This window comes from Chanos chanos, chromosome 7 (assembly GCF_902362185.1).
Source record: "Chanos chanos chromosome 7, fChaCha1.1, whole genome shotgun sequence".
In the NCBI taxonomy this organism is placed as follows: Eukaryota; Metazoa; Chordata; class Actinopteri; order Gonorynchiformes; family Chanidae; genus Chanos; species Chanos chanos.
The window spans coordinates 34642772-34658706 of record NC_044501.1 but is presented as its reverse complement, the minus strand read 5'-3'; the positions used below and the strand labels follow the sequence as shown (position 1 = coordinate 34658706).

General features: G+C 40.4%; 1 protein-coding gene and 1 non-coding gene across 2 annotated transcripts in view; both read left to right on the top strand.

The window, feature by feature from the left end:
• LOC115816262 (zinc finger protein 638) overlaps positions 1-15935 on the top strand; it is a 31140-nt gene that overhangs the window by 314 nt on the left and 14891 nt on the right. The gene's annotated exons all lie outside the window — the stretch shown is intronic.
• Positions 4991-5062, top strand: trnaw-cca (transfer RNA tryptophan (anticodon CCA)). The gene has a single exon. It is a non-coding gene; the product is annotated as a tRNA-Trp (tRNA).

Here is a 15935-nt window from a genome sequence, read left to right as displayed (position 1 = left end):
GTGTTGTCCCTTAACTGTGACTGCTAAGGTGTACCTTCGTCTCCTGTCGTTGAGTTTCATGTTGTTTAGTTCTTTTACATACACCCTAATGGAGATACACCACTTCAGCTGTCTTTCTTTAGCGGCTTTGGTAACTTTTCTAACACTCCTTTAATGGTGTTTTACATCACATGAGACTGGATTTGAAATAAAAAGAGGATTTAGGATTTTGTTAGGATTTAAGTGACATATACAACCATTTTTGTTCTTTTTTTAGCCATGAAAGTCATACAGGTTAACTGTCAATTAACATGATTTTAGATTAATTCTGAAATTTGAAATGAGATTTCCCTCACAATACTGCCAGACTATTAATTTGACCAGGTCTGTTGATTCAGCCAAAACAGAACAGTAGCTCATCTCAGCAGCTTCATATTAATATTAAAACACACACACACACACACACACACACATATTTATACAAACACATACACACCACACACACACACACATATATGTACACACACACACACACACACACACACATATATATATACGTCCCACCAATGCTAGTGTAATATTGGGACATGTTTGAAAAAACACGTATGAAAAACATGTATGAATTCACACACACACATTGGCACACACTCACACACACTCACACATACACAAACAAATTGGCTCACAAAGACTGGAATTTCAGACACCATTAAACACTTCAAAACATTATTAAGAGGCAAAACATGAAAAACAAGTTGTCTTATGATTGACCAAACTACAAATTATAGACAAATCTCACTTTGACATGGACTCATCCTAGCTATAACCACGCAACTCAATATGAAGTTGTCACCTTGGGTTTCTGGTTATCCAGTCGAGAATAACATCTTTGGAAAGTCAAGGATACTGTAAACGTTTGGAAACTATGAATAGGAACATTTTGGAAACAGAAGGCCCTTCACTGAAAATGATATGGAGGTTTCAAGACCACCCCTAGGGCATTAATGGGTGTACTGACCTAACTTTGGCTGGACCCCAAGGTCGTATGAGGTGAGAACAGAGTACACTATGTGGCATTTCTCCTGTCTGTCAAATACTTAATATCCTCATCTGAGTAGACACAATTAGATTTCATACATTTTTTCCTTTCAGGACAAGGAGTAAATATAGGTTGTGAACTTCTGTTTCAGAGAAATTAAAAAAAGAATAGCCATTTTTGGTTCTCCAAGAGATATTTTTCATTGCTAAACAGCATCTCTCAGCAGTATTTCTGGAGTCTGGAGATGCAGCGGCAAAAACAAACTGAGTATGAGAGAGTTCCATACTAGGCAGTGTATTGTGCGTGTCCTATCTGTGAGGTGGGCTGGTTGCTGACTGTTGTAAACTCTGACCATTGGATGAAAGACTCTTTATCGCTCGTCCACCTGCCCCCTCATCTCCTCATCCTGGCAGAAGCAAAGACTCTCTTCTGATGTCCAGACTAGTGGCCTTTGTTCTGGTGCGAGGCACGGGGGGGGGGGGGGGGGGGGGGGGGGGGGGGGGTTGGGGGTGATGTAATTGTTAAAGGGATGGGTGCCAAACCTGTTCCCATCATTCACTGCTTTAAGACTGAGGAGAGCTAAAGTAGAGTTGCTAGTTTTAGACTCTGTAATGCAGAGTCAGCCAAGCCTCACATAGACCTCCTCTCACCAGCCCTGACTTTTCACACTTTTTATTTGTGTCTGGCCCCTTTATTAATACATGCGTTCAAAATACACCTGGTTACACCGAATGATGACATCATGAAGACCAGAGGTTACATTCCCAGAGAGAAGCGGTATATGTATGATTGACTGTTAACTAAAACTGACACTAATTTGGATTGAAACTAAAAGTATGATCTTATAGATCAGTGGTTCCCAACTCTAGTCCTGAGGCTCCCCTGTCTTGCACATCCTTGTTTTAGTCAACATCCGGGTTGTCCAGTGTTGGCCAGTGGGTCCGGTACTTTGCAAGGACTTAAAGGTGTTTGCTGTACTGTAATGTAACATTTCCCAAACTGCCACTGTGGGATATCACAATGTCTCAGTTATGCCAACAAAATGGACGCTTTGTTAATAGTGTAAAATCCTTCTCCTCCGCTGCATTTGTTCTGTCTGTCCACCGTCTCACTCAGTGTCTCTCATTTTCCAGTCACATGTTCAAATATGTACAGTTTTACAATACATGTCCCTGTGTGTGTGTGTGTGTCTGTGTGTGTGTTTTTTTTTTTACATGCGTCAATGTCTTCTTCTTTGTTTTGTTGTCAGTATCATTACCTGACAGTACTTTAGTGTCCTCTTTTTTTTGTGTGTGTAATTTTATACTCACCATCATCATCATCATCATCATCACTGTTATGAACATCTTCATCGATATCCGCATTATTGTTATTGTCATCTTCTTCATCCTTCACCATCTTCATCATCATCATCATCATCATCATCAACATCAACAACAACAACTTCTGAGATGTTTTGCTAAGGATGTGTTTTTAATCATGGTCATCAGCCTGTCCCTGAATTTATCAACAACAGTCAAGAGTAATGAAAAGTCATCATAAACAACTGAAAATGAGTCGTCCCCCCCCCCCCCCCCCCCCCCCCCCCCCCCCCCCCCCCCCCCCCCGTAATACTATTTTTGATTTGAATATTATGGGTTATTACTGTGAATTTTTGGAGCACATGTGATGCTAATCTTCCATAACAAGGTCGTAGAGGGCTTACAAATGTATCATATGGACATTTTACTGGGAACTGCGGTGGAAGTTTTGATCAGTACTGATACGAATCCTGAAACTGAAATTTTTGGATTGTCAAAGATATGTGAACTTACAGATTGTTTCATCACAAAGGTCATTACTGCAGACAGATCATCAGATGATAGAAGGCACAATATTCTGTCCAATGTCATTTGGAGTGTCACACGGTACAGTCTGTAAGGGACGTGTTGTCTGTCTCTGTGGTCATCTGCTGACATACTCGATAATGACATGTTGCCCACTCAAAATAACCTCTCGGGGGTGGAGGGGGGGTGAGCTTTGGGGGGGACAGGGGTGGGGTGGAGGATGGGTTGTGGGGGTGTACAGTCATTTGAAACAGCTGAAAGCAAAGTCTATAAAACAAGTAACGTACACCTCACAGCCATAGAGTCATAAATTTTACTCAGGGTGGGTGGGGCTTTGAGTTAAAGGAGAGGCACTCCGAACAACCCTCCAAAAAATAACCAGCAGATCATAAAATCCACCAGTCTCATGTTTACGATTCTGTCACATGTCCACACAGAACCGTGTCTTTAGATGGCAGCGCATTCAAGTCAGGTTACACATTACCGATTTTGAAGCTCTTGAAATATCACTCTGACTGTGAATGTGAAACTGCTATACTCAGAATATATTTTCTTGTTAGTAAGAGAATATTGCTTTTTAGTAAGATTATGTTGTAAATGAAAGTTATCACATTTTCTTTTATTCTTTTTAATGTGATCCAGTGATGTTTTATAAGCCCTAATGTCCAGTTGTCTCAGGACAGTGAGCCCAGTAAAAATCAATTAGCTGTTTGTCATGTTACACAAACTTTATTTAGAAACTTGCATAGAGATTAAATCTGAAATGCTGTCAAAACAAATACACAGGACTGGTTTTATTTAAAGAGGTGAAAATCCATGTAGTCCCATGAGTCTAAGCGTTTAATAATTTCCCTTGATAGTGTCAATAAAAGCAGGGACATCATGTTGATCCTTCAGCTTGAAGTGAAAACTGAGAGAGACACATTATGCCTCCTGTGTTTGCTCTGGCTTTAGATTCAGCCCTGGCTTATAGCGATGATTCAACACTGCCACAGCGAGTATGAGGAGATTAGTGTGTGTGTGTGTGTGTAAATTATAAAATCAAATGTGGTGAACAAGGTGGTATTGGTATATCTTATGGTGCAGAATGTGCTGATGTGTTTGGAAATGATTTGATTGTTGGCCTCCGGGCTTGAGTTAGTGATTGACTGATACCTGATTTTATTTTAAACCTTTAGTTATTTGAACGATAGATAGCATTAGCATGTTTTCTCATCGTTTTCAGGCTCGTTTCTCCTCTGTTCCTTATCAGTTCTGTCTAAATAAGCTTATTATTTGGTCAGGACTGTCAGGCGTCTCTGATTGTCTTAATATAGCAACTACTTAAATCGCTTGATTTAGTAGGCCGCGTTGACAGCTAATCTATCTTTGACTTGTCCACATTACTACTGGTTTTGGATCTACTGAACCTTCGTACCATTTTCCATAATTGAGTTCTTCAAAGTACAAAAGTTAGGAATACAGTGCTTAGAACACAACTGATGGTTTACTTTGGACATGAAAAGAACTGAGAATCAGTTTTTTCTCATGAATTCCCATTTGAGTTGTTCTTTAATACTGTTCTCTCGAAACTGTTTCTTGGCCATAATGGTATAGGTAAACAATTATCTCAACCCATAACCCTGTGAGTTGTATGGATAAAATTAAGACAGGAGGCCTGCTCTTTTGCAGACTTAATAAGGGTGTCTCTGTGTTGGCTGATCTATGATCTTTTTTTCAGAAGATCAAAGCTTCATTGGGCATAGTATTGACAATCATACTCTAAGACACCAAAGTTTTCATGCATTTATTCATTCATTCATTTCCCGCTTATCCTGATCAGGGTCGCAGGGGGTGCTGGAGCCTATCCCAGCGCTCATTGGGTGAGAGGCAGGGAAACACTCTGGACTGGTCGCAAGTCCATTGCAGGGCAGACAAACAGACAAACACTTTAAGCCACACATTTACACCTATCAGATCTCCAATTCACCTGACTTACATGTCTTTGGACTATGGGAGGAAACTGGAGCTCCCAGTGGAAACCCATGCAGACACAAGGAGAACATGCAAACCCCACACAGAAAGGGCCCTGGCCAACCAGCCGGGGATCGAACCCAGGACCATCTTGCTGTGGAGGGTACAGTGCTAACCACGATAACACTGTGTAGACCTCGTGGCGCAACGGTAGCGCGTCTGACTCCAGATCAGAAGGTTGCGTGTTCAAATCACGTCGGGGTCAGGCTTTTGGGGCAGCCAGTAGCCTAAGGCTTGGGGCCGAGAGGTCCCCGGTTCAGTTCCCAGGACCGGCAGGAAAACATCCATGGCTGAAGTGCCCTTGTGCAAGGCACTTAACCCCCAAGAGCGCAGATGTGCTGCCCACTGCTCCCCTGTCTAGTGGTTGTGTGTGCTCACCTCTGGTGTGTAAGGATGGGTTAAATGCAGAGGTCAAATTCACTGCTCACAGTGTACATGTGCGTTCGCAGAAATTTAAGCTTAATTTTGTAAGTCTTGTGCCACCCCTAAGACACTCGAGTGTCTATGAAAAGGACACAAACTTGGGGAGTCTTTTAAGCCAACATGGCAGGTCAAAAGAAAACTTTTCACCCTTTATCAAAATTTAGACATGATAAAGACACAAACATCTAAAACCTTATTTCTCAAGCAAAGCGGATACTTTGGTAAAAAAAAATATCAGCACTTGACGTTTCAAGTGTTGATATCTCTTTGAAGATTAAAATAATGGACTGAATGACCTTGTGGCTATGGCAGCAAACTGACCTCACATGGAGTGAAATCTAAATCCGGGGCCTTAAACAAGATTTATGATTGTTTGTGGCCTTGAATATGCTTTTCTGTGTGTTTTATTGGCATGCATGTGATCCTATGGTAGAGACAGGTGGGTTTTTGTTTCATGACTGTGCTGTTCCAGTTCTCTCTCTCTCTTTCTTTCTTTCTCTCACTCTCTGTCTCTCTCAAGTGTGATTTCATGCTAGTACTCTCTTTTAGCTACAACAACAGAATTTCTTTTTATTCAATAGTATCTCACTTTATGATCTGGGTAGACCATTGCACTGTTATTTCTGTTGTACATGTGTGCTCTACAGGTATCGTTTTTCACTGAGGCAGTGGATGTGTTTCAAATATGTTTATTGGCCAAACAAGCTCAGTGAGTCCTGTCTATAATGTGCAATCAAAAGATGTGAGATTGGTGGCATCAGTTAATACTTCTGGTAACTAACTTTTTCTTTTCTTTTTTTTTTTTTTTTTTAGCATTGTTACATGGTGGAAAGTGAAAGGAAGGTTGAAAACACAGCATTACTAAGTAATGCAGACCATATTTCTCACTGTAGATGGAACTCCGAATCCCTGAAGTTACAGAGCAATTAGCTAATTCTCTTTAGCTATTGATTTTGGGTCTGCTGATTTGTAAATAATTTGCCTTGTGTGTATATATGAGGTGTTATTATTATCTCTAATTATTAACAGCTGTTATTCAGACTGGAATTAAAAAGGCCAATAGAAAGAGTATTAATTATTCCTGTTGCTGGTTTTAATTGGTCTGTCAGCAGCCTGTCAGTGGTTGGGTAAGGTGACCCAAATCTCAAGCGGAATGCAGGCACTCAGTGCATTCTAATTATGCTATTATGATGGCACTCTCTCTCTCTCTCTCTCTCTCTCTCTCTCACACACACACACACACTGGCACTGAAAAAGACATTATCTGGGTCATTTCCAGACCCTGAAGACAAAACGTTCCCCCAACAAATGGAGATTCAAGTGACTCAAAACTAACAGGACATGACTGGGCTTTCACTGAAATGACCCTTAATGCTAATGCAGGAACATAGACTTACATAGCCCAACAGTCTTGCCAAACAAACTTAAAAACACACTGAAAATATCCAATGTGTATCAAATAAACTTTGGCAATATTTATTGATAAATATATCAAAATGTCCCTGTTATAGACAGGCTACTTTTACTATCTCTCTCTGTAAAGCAGCATTTAGAATGATGAACCTTGCTATCATCGCGAGATGGTATTGCATAGGTTTATTCTTTCTCACAGAATGGATGGAGGGAGGGAGACCTCTCTAAGTGGTACCATGGCAACTAGGGATGTCCCGATCCGATCTCAAAGATCGGTATCGGGGCGATCAAGGCATTTTTAACTGATTGGTATCGGCTTTATTGAGTACGACCCTAAGCCCAATCCTTTGTTTTACGTCAGCTGTCACACAGGTGTCATAAACGGAGAGCATAATTTATGGCAGGATGTGGCTAAAAGGTCTGCAGTGTGGAAATAGTTTAAATTGGGAAACGAAAGCAGTCCAGCATCCACTTGGAATGTTTGTAGTGCGAGCACTTCGCGAGGCGGTAGGAGCTGACTTCATTCAGTAGGCTACTACCGCTTTTATAAGGCACCTAAAAAATGAACATTGTGAATTCACTGAGGTTACTTAGGCAAAGGCTGCTCCGAAGCAACACACATTGGAGGATATACATATATAAGGAGAGAGAAATTTCCTCGAGACAGCGACAAGGCCAAAAAAATTACCGAGAGGGTAATTGAATCAATCGCTTTTGATGACCAGCCCATCGCTTTGGTGGCGAATACAGAGGTGCTTTCAAATTCGGCAAACTGAAGCGAGCGTTCCAGGCGAATGGGTTTTGTCTTAACTCTTACATTTACACGTTTTTTAGGTCCGCATACTCCGACGACATTAATCCGCAAGGCTACTAACAACAACCAAGGTATCATTTCAAAATTGAAACACCTAACTTTAGCTGTATGTGACGTATGCGAGTTAGCCTGAACTAACGACCACAGAAAGCAATACAGTCGCTTAACTAACGTTAAGGATTGATAACGGTAGCATACAAAAAGAGGCTCTCAGAGGGAGTATCAACGCAACTGGAAGACTGAATAAAATCGAACACTTACGCATATTTTCTGGTATAACTCCCATCTGGGCACAAGTTTCCCCTTAGTCCAGCGTCCATGTTTATTCGCCAAGAACTACCTCCTTAAACCGTTTGTGTGTGATCACAAACGTTCGCAAGGAACTCAAAGTAAACGATAAACTGTTTGAAAATGTTCGCGAATGTTTTCCTTTCTTTGCTAATGGAACGCACATCAGGTTTTCGCCGTCTTTTTTGGAGCTACGGTACACCCTACTCTCTCGACACTACATTTCAGACACTGCATTACCGGAGCTTTACAACAAGGTCTACTTTGTTATTTTGTAAAATAAAATTTAAAAAGATAAAAATTAAAAAAAATAATCAAGGAACAGCTTGGATGCAGGCAAGTTTTGTTAATGCACTGCTATTCAGTTGTCAAGCATATACATTGAAATGATTTTAATACTTCTAATGTACTTAAAATGTGCAATGTACCACTGTATTATCTAGGGAGAAGCCTAAAGAAATACTTTCAATGGTGTCAGAGGATACAGGGCAGGGATGGGTGTTTACTGTTGCATCATCTAGGAATGAAGTATCTTTTTTTTTTTTTTTACATCTTATTTCAAGCAGAAATTCAGAGAAAGCGTTAGTGCATGCAATGCCCCCACCCTTATTTTAATATAACTAGGACATTCCTATATCAGTTGGGATTATGTTTGATTACATTTGGGAATCCAGTAGTTGACAAATGGAGTGATGAAAAGAGCATTGGGTATCACCCTTTACAGTGAATCTACGAATTCCAAGTACACCAAGCTTTGCTCAGTTTTATTGCAAGTCTTCCGTGCAGTGCTCTGTCTCCGACTTTATTAACAACCATAACATCAGTTCCCCCTAGAGATTATCATAACATGACATAATATAGCCAGATTAAGTGGATATACTAATCCTGCAAGAATGTACTACGGTAACACTGAGAGAATGAAACAGGGAAATGGCACTGAACAAAATTGCTGTCCGGCACGTGCAAACGTATCCTCTTCTTTTCGGAAGTGATGGACATATGAATATGTTAGTGTATTGAATGAGAACAGTAGTATCAGTAACAGTAGCATGCTAAAGCTGTAAAGGTATTCTGCCACCCAGGGAGTAATTTAGAGAAGCACTGATGGATTTAAAGGGTGTTGTGTCAACACAGTCAGGCCCAAACCACAAGACCAAGCTGTTCACTGCCTAGAGTTTACCAGGCTTTACTATAAAATCCCTCTAAAACATCACACGCATTTTTTCACTATATTTAGCCATGACATTATTAACTGACCAAACTGAAAACAATTACAGTGCATTGTTAAGCTATGTTTTGTAATGCTAATTTTGATTTTTGTCTTTTGAGGTTTTTTAATTTGACCCAGACAATCGCAGCTCATAATATCTTTAACAACCATAAAACGGTCACAACCTTTGATGGCCAGTGATCTAAACAATGTTATTAAAAATAAACACAAAAATTCTTGGGAAAAATGGGTCTAGTCTCTCTTGAAAACACGCAGGTAATGGCTATTTGTCATTGTCATGGCTTTGAGATGGTTGTGCTCCAATTCAAAAAATTGTCACCTTCCAGTCTTTCATCTATATTCTCCTATTGAGATATGCAGACAATAGAGTGTTCTTGGCTGCCACTCTGTGGAATGAAGAGTCTTTAATTACAGGACACTCTTACAGACCAGTGCCTCGCCAGCGGATTTTTACGACCAAGGCCATGAAGTATAGTTGGGGGGGTTGGTGCTGCACGGGATAGAGGGGGCACTGGTGGGTTACACTGTAACGAATCATGGTCCCAAAATAGAAGACATGTAGGTGCTGAGAGGAACAGACTCGTTCAAGACAGGGTGAGGAAACCATAGCTCAACAGAACAAGACTTTCATGAAGGAAACTTATACCAGAACAAATATATACACCAGTGCCAAAATGCACATCCACAAGGGCTTTGGCACCATGAGACATATACTGGAATAGATTTGATAGAATGGTATAGAGAGACATATGGTAATACTTGAAAACAGCTATTTTAAATTTTATTTATTTATTTTTTGGAAAAGGATAGGTCTCCAAAGCAAGAAGGTGACATAAGTTTTATTTTCTATTATACATTATACACACACTTACATAGACACACACACACACACGCACGCACATGTGCGCACACACACACTCAAATTAATGTGACAAAGCACAACTTTTCCTCAGAAGTTATTGAACTGTATACTGCATAATGCCATATTGAGGGTGTGAAAATATCAAAGAAATAAGATATTATTTGCTTACAAGTAGGAAGAAACTTAAAAATAATTTGACTTTGAATGTGTGCTTTAGTATGGTTTGATTTGACACAGTGAAGTCACAGTGGCCATAATAAGAGGTTGCGTGTTAAACTCTGTCAGCTGTGGTTGTGCTGATCTCATTACCTTGACATGAAAATAAAGTTGACGCATAAACCGGGTGCTGACTTGGAGGTCAGATCACAAGCGCTGACTGATTGGTATTGCTTTATGGCTTGAGGGCCCATTTGAATTAATTATTTTTTCCAATTTGTAACCAACTAACAGGCCCCTGGAGACCCCTGGCACCTAATTTAATGTGTTCCAGACAGGGACACATGGTGTAACGTGAACCATGAAGAGAATGTTTCTTTGCCGTTGACAGTTGACATCTAACAAACGTTTCTCTTTGTTTTTCTCTCTGCTTTCTCTCTCTCTTCATTATAGTATGATAGTAATATTTTCTCTGTTTACATGACTTGTTGCAGACCTGCAGATGTTTGGTCAGTACGGTGTGGACATGCAGGATTTAAGTGTGGAAGGGCTGAGAGTATGTTGTGCATCTGGTTTGGACAGACTAGGAACAGGTGTACTTGTACTTTGGGGAGAAGATAATATTATGAGATAGATGTCATGTTTGTTATAAAAAATTCACAGCAAGTCTCAAAATCCTGACATTTTGCATGGTTTTCAGCAAGAGTCAGCAATTCAAGACTATCACTTACCATCAAAATACAAGCATCTGGGTTTGGGACAGGGATTCAATGAGTAAAGACATTTTCAGTTGTATTTGAAACCATTGTATCAGGTGACCATCAATGAAGTTTTCCTCCAGCATTCACTAGTGTGACAGTGTCATAGTTTACTGTTTGTAGGTCTGTTGATTAAACCATTCAAGAGATGCAGCATAAAGTGTAAGGAAAAATAAACACATTTCTTTATTAAAATGTATCAAAGCTAACAAAATGAAATAAAAGTATAAAGATGGAAAGAGGTTTCCTAGAAGGATGTTAAGTAACATTTCTCACCATAAAGAAGTTGTTGCTTGTAATTGTGATCATTTGCACCGTGCGTTTTAGTGACAAATAAGGACTGTACGTTGACCAGGCGTTTGAAATCCCTGACGTAAAAAGGTTCTTGGTATTATCATGACACTTTGGGATGAAGTTGAACAGCTGGTATAAACAGGAACTGCAACGTCTATATAATCGTCTTGGCATATTATGGAAATAATACTGATCATTTATCTTCTCATATACGACTTAACCATGACTAATGAAAGGGATAAAGCAAAACAGTGTTCGCCTGGGAGTCACGGCTCAGCTGTGTAACCGAGAGGCTGCAGTTCCGTATGAATTACGAGCGCGTTCAAATACCACGTCTTATTTATTGCTTGTCCAGCCTGATGTTTGACGTCGTCGGCCGCATATCTCGACTGCCTGGATGTAAGTGGGGAGTCCCTCCTGAAAAATGACACCCCGCGACATGGTAGGGGAATATAGGATTTCTAAGGAACGAGGAAACTGAACGGAGGCTACAAAACTCGCCCCGTTGAAGAACTTAATGCGAGAGTAAGAGGGTGGGAAAAATGGACGTAAAATTAAAGAGTGATTTTGCAAAATCAGAGAACTTGTTTCACCTCCTATTGCTCATTAATTAACACACAGGGTAATAACGTTCGATAGGTCAAAACTGTAGTCAACCCATAATATGCCAACCAAAAATCAGTCATCCCGAAATTCTCTCTTAATTGCTCTGTTCCATTGAAAGTAATGTAGACATATGTGTTGACAGTTACATCACAGTGGACGTGGACCCAAGCATTCCGGGGGATTTAAACTTTTCGGATAAGTTTGAGTGAGACAGAAATTTACATCGACAGTAAATTGGATTAGTGGGATCATCTAATCCGGACCTATCGATGGAAAAGGAAAAAAATATCTGCCAGATCAAGGACTAGAGTTTCAAGTCAACTGTGGTTATATCAGTGGCGTAGCCAGAGAAGTGAGCCGGCAGGACCGACTTTTACGCACGGTCCATCACTACATTCTTTAGCCCACAACCTGCTGCTAAACTGAATGACAGGTCAGACACCCCATATCGCAGCTGTAGCGTATTCAATAACCAAGCCAATCCAATGTTCCGTTCTTTGATTGCAATGGAACGGAATATGTAGTAGCCCCCAAATACTGCCGCATTTTTATTTATCAAGCACACTTTAACCAGAAGTGGCGTAAAACGCATGGACAAATGCACAGTATAATGCTGTCACAACACTAGCTGGGTTTCCATCCAACTATTTAATGTGAATTAACGCTTAAACTTCGCATTAAATCATTTAAGCCGCATAAGAAATTTATTCGCTGGAAAGAGGCGATTAGCATTGGGTAAAATGATATCGCTTGATGGAAACAGGTTTGGTCGCATCAGCAAGGGGTTTGTTGCGACTTTGTCACGTATTTCCCTTAAAGTTGCCCAGACAAGTTTTAAACCCACAGCTGTTCACAACTCCTCCAGCGATGAGGAGAGTGTACATTTTTAATCCGCACAACACAGCTGATGGAAATGCGCATAGACATTTCCACACGGTTTGAAATAGTAAGCGCATGCCTTGAACTTCATGCATGTATGGACGGCAAATCATTAATATACCATTAGAACATGGTTGAATCAATCACGTCAGCAGCAACTCTATCACTGATCATTATCGTTGCTTCTCACAGGCCAAGCAATATCTGATCTCGTGTGATGGGGTTCACCCCGGTCTCTGTGTCACCAAGCGTGCGTGCAGTCGGTATCCGAGATGCACGAGTCATGGCAGCTCAAAGGCGTCATATGATGGGATAAAAATGGCACTTGGTACTGAATCAGATGATCTGCCCCCCCCCCCCTCCCCACCCCCACACCCCACCCCCACACCCCACCCCACCCCTTACACACCACAGACGGACAAACCATGGATATTTGACTGATGTAAAGAGAGGGAAAACCCAGAATCTCTATACTGTAAAGCATATAAATAAAACATCACCATACTTAAAATCATTATTTTAAAAGATTTTCCAATTTCATTTTCTAGTGTGAAGATTTATTATTGACCGTAGCAGTAAGTCTACATGCTCCTCTTGCAGTCATTCTGTGCCCTCCATTTGCACTCAAGAATGAGCAAATAGTAATGTGAATACAATTAACCCCAAATAAACAAGGAAAGGTATACAATGTTTAAATTGAATGAGAATTAATATTGGCGTCACAATGGCCAAGCAGGATTATGTGGATATAGCCACAGTTTTTTTTTTTTTTTCAGTGATAGAAATTTGATCATGGCATTTGTGTTTAAGGAACCTTGGTCACTCCCTGTGGTGTGGATTGTATGACAGAGTTCTGCAGGGAACTGTAAACTTCAGCACATTCATTCCTGACAGGCTCTATTTGCATGTAATACCATGATAAGGTCAAAGTTCTCCAGATCACAGCCATTCCATTTCAAATACTTTACATCTCCATTGAGATCACAACCACAGATGTGCAAACCATAAAAGGAACTTTTCGTAGCCACTCAAACAGTCTCTTGTCAGACTCTATTGTATATTGTTAGGATTTAAAATACATTTTCAACATTTACTGAGATCTTTGTCAAACTGTTTTTGATTCTGTTATGATAATAACTTTTTAAATGTTTTTTGGGTTCTCTTGTTGGTGTGAAAGGTAGATTTAGATTAATGGTCGGCTACTCCGCTTCATGATAAATCACAGAGATGACTTCTGCTTCAGTATCTGTTTAAATGCATTGCCCTCATTTGACTCAAACTGTAGCAAATAATCAAGAGTCAGATCTGTTGCTATCACCATCTATAAACAAATCAATCCATATACATACGTGTCAGCGCTACACAAAGAGAGTGATTTGATTCCTCTTGTATGCACTGTATGTACAATAGGCTATGCATGCATACTGTGTTTCCAAGGCTTTTGGTGCCCTGGGATTTAACTTACTTAACTAATTTTCTCCTCCTCCATCATCCTGTCACCATCATTAAGCATTTTATCATTCTGTCACCACATTCTCAGTGTTGCCGCTATTCAAGAAAGCCTGTGTTGGCGAGTACACGGAAGTACGCGTGCATATTGAAGATGAACGTGCAAATGGTAATGGTACTGACATAGTCACAGCTTGGAATGTATTTCTCCCATCTCTAATAAAACGAGAACTGTACAGTTTTCTGTTATTAGTGAAGGAACTCTGCCCTCTCCGGGACAAAAAGGATAAAATGATGAGAAATAAAATAATTTTCTGTTTTAATTGACAAACGAATCACAGCTACATACCGTTTCGTTTACTAAATAAATAATTCGTTTGAACCGACGTAAATTTTAACCGTTTCTTCTCTATTTTATGTTTGATTATGAAGTCTAGTGTGATTGTATCCACTTCTTCACAGCTCTGGTTTCGTCTAATCAGGTCTGACGATTGTGTACTGTGATTCTGGCTGCCGCCTAAGGTGCGGGGTATGGTAATTCTCAAGAAACAGTTCCAACACAGAGAGTGCTGAGTATCCTCAAGGTATGGATTTTTCATCTTAAGATAACAGATATTTACAGCCAGGTATGTTATATTACAACACATCTGTACTGATGAGGTATATCCATGTAGATTTGAAAAGCCAGTTCCTATGTGAAGTGTGGGTTGCGCAAAACTGTTTCGAAACTGAACTGAGTAGCACTCCGATGAGGCCTAGCTAACGTTTAGACATAAATAATGCATTCACCTAACAACTGCTCCATTTTTATTTACTTTGCATATATGCCTTGTAGATGCTTAACATGCAGTAGCGTGTGTAGACGGTTTCAACAAGTAATTCGATGACAGATTTGCGTTTTCGTTGTTTGACAACTTGTACAGTTAGCCATTTAGCTATGAAGCAGGTAACGTGAACGGTCTACTCTGTGCTAACGAGGGAGGCACAAAAGCTAGCTCTGGGATGTTTCACTTTGCATTGGGATCTGTCGGGTCACTGTCGTAGGATACCGGTCTTATCGACAATATGCTTGGCGAAGCAGCGGTTCTCTGAAATCTTAAATGCACCAAGGTAATGGCGGCCTAAAAGTCATTGATATGCAGCGCAGCGTTTAAGCTGGGTGGAGATATGGCTGAGTGTCGCGTCATTAATGTCAAATGAGGACACAGTAAAGGAGGGTCATGATGTCTGACTGTACCTCATTGCTGAACGGAACCTTTCCCAACAATTGAGGCCATTTTATTATTGAACATGTAACTGTGAGTTTCTTAGCTGAGTACCGACAGATCGAATTCACCACAACTGTCAAAATCGCCAGCCACCCACGCGAAAACTAATAATCTGAAATGGTAATGGAAACACGAATGAAATATTACAACGGCGAAGGTAACTTTACCACTAAATATGCGAACTGAGGGTTCCTCGGTTGTTGTGACGATTCCATATGAGTCCGCGAACAATCGTGTCGCATACAAGGCGAGTGTGTGGTGGTTTCTGTGTCAGGGCGTTATTAACAACAAGTGAACAGTCTATCTTTTGGGATCAAAACAGCTTTTTTGTTGAACGTTAATGTATACTTTTAAGTTCCATTTTCTCAGCGAAATTTCAGTTCAGTTCTGAACTGATCTCTTTCTGTTTTCCCTTGAGTCACAAAGCTGCACAAATACTCAGTGCCTATGGACTTAAACATCAACAATGCAAATCTGTTATTTAACACCAGCCCCTGGTGATGGGTGGGCTAACATGGATGTATGTGTATTTTCACAATATAACATGGATTGTCTGAAACAGGGCTCCTCAGATCCAGTCCTGGAGGTCTGAAATCCTCCTGGTTCTGCTCTTACCTCAACATTAATGACAGATAGA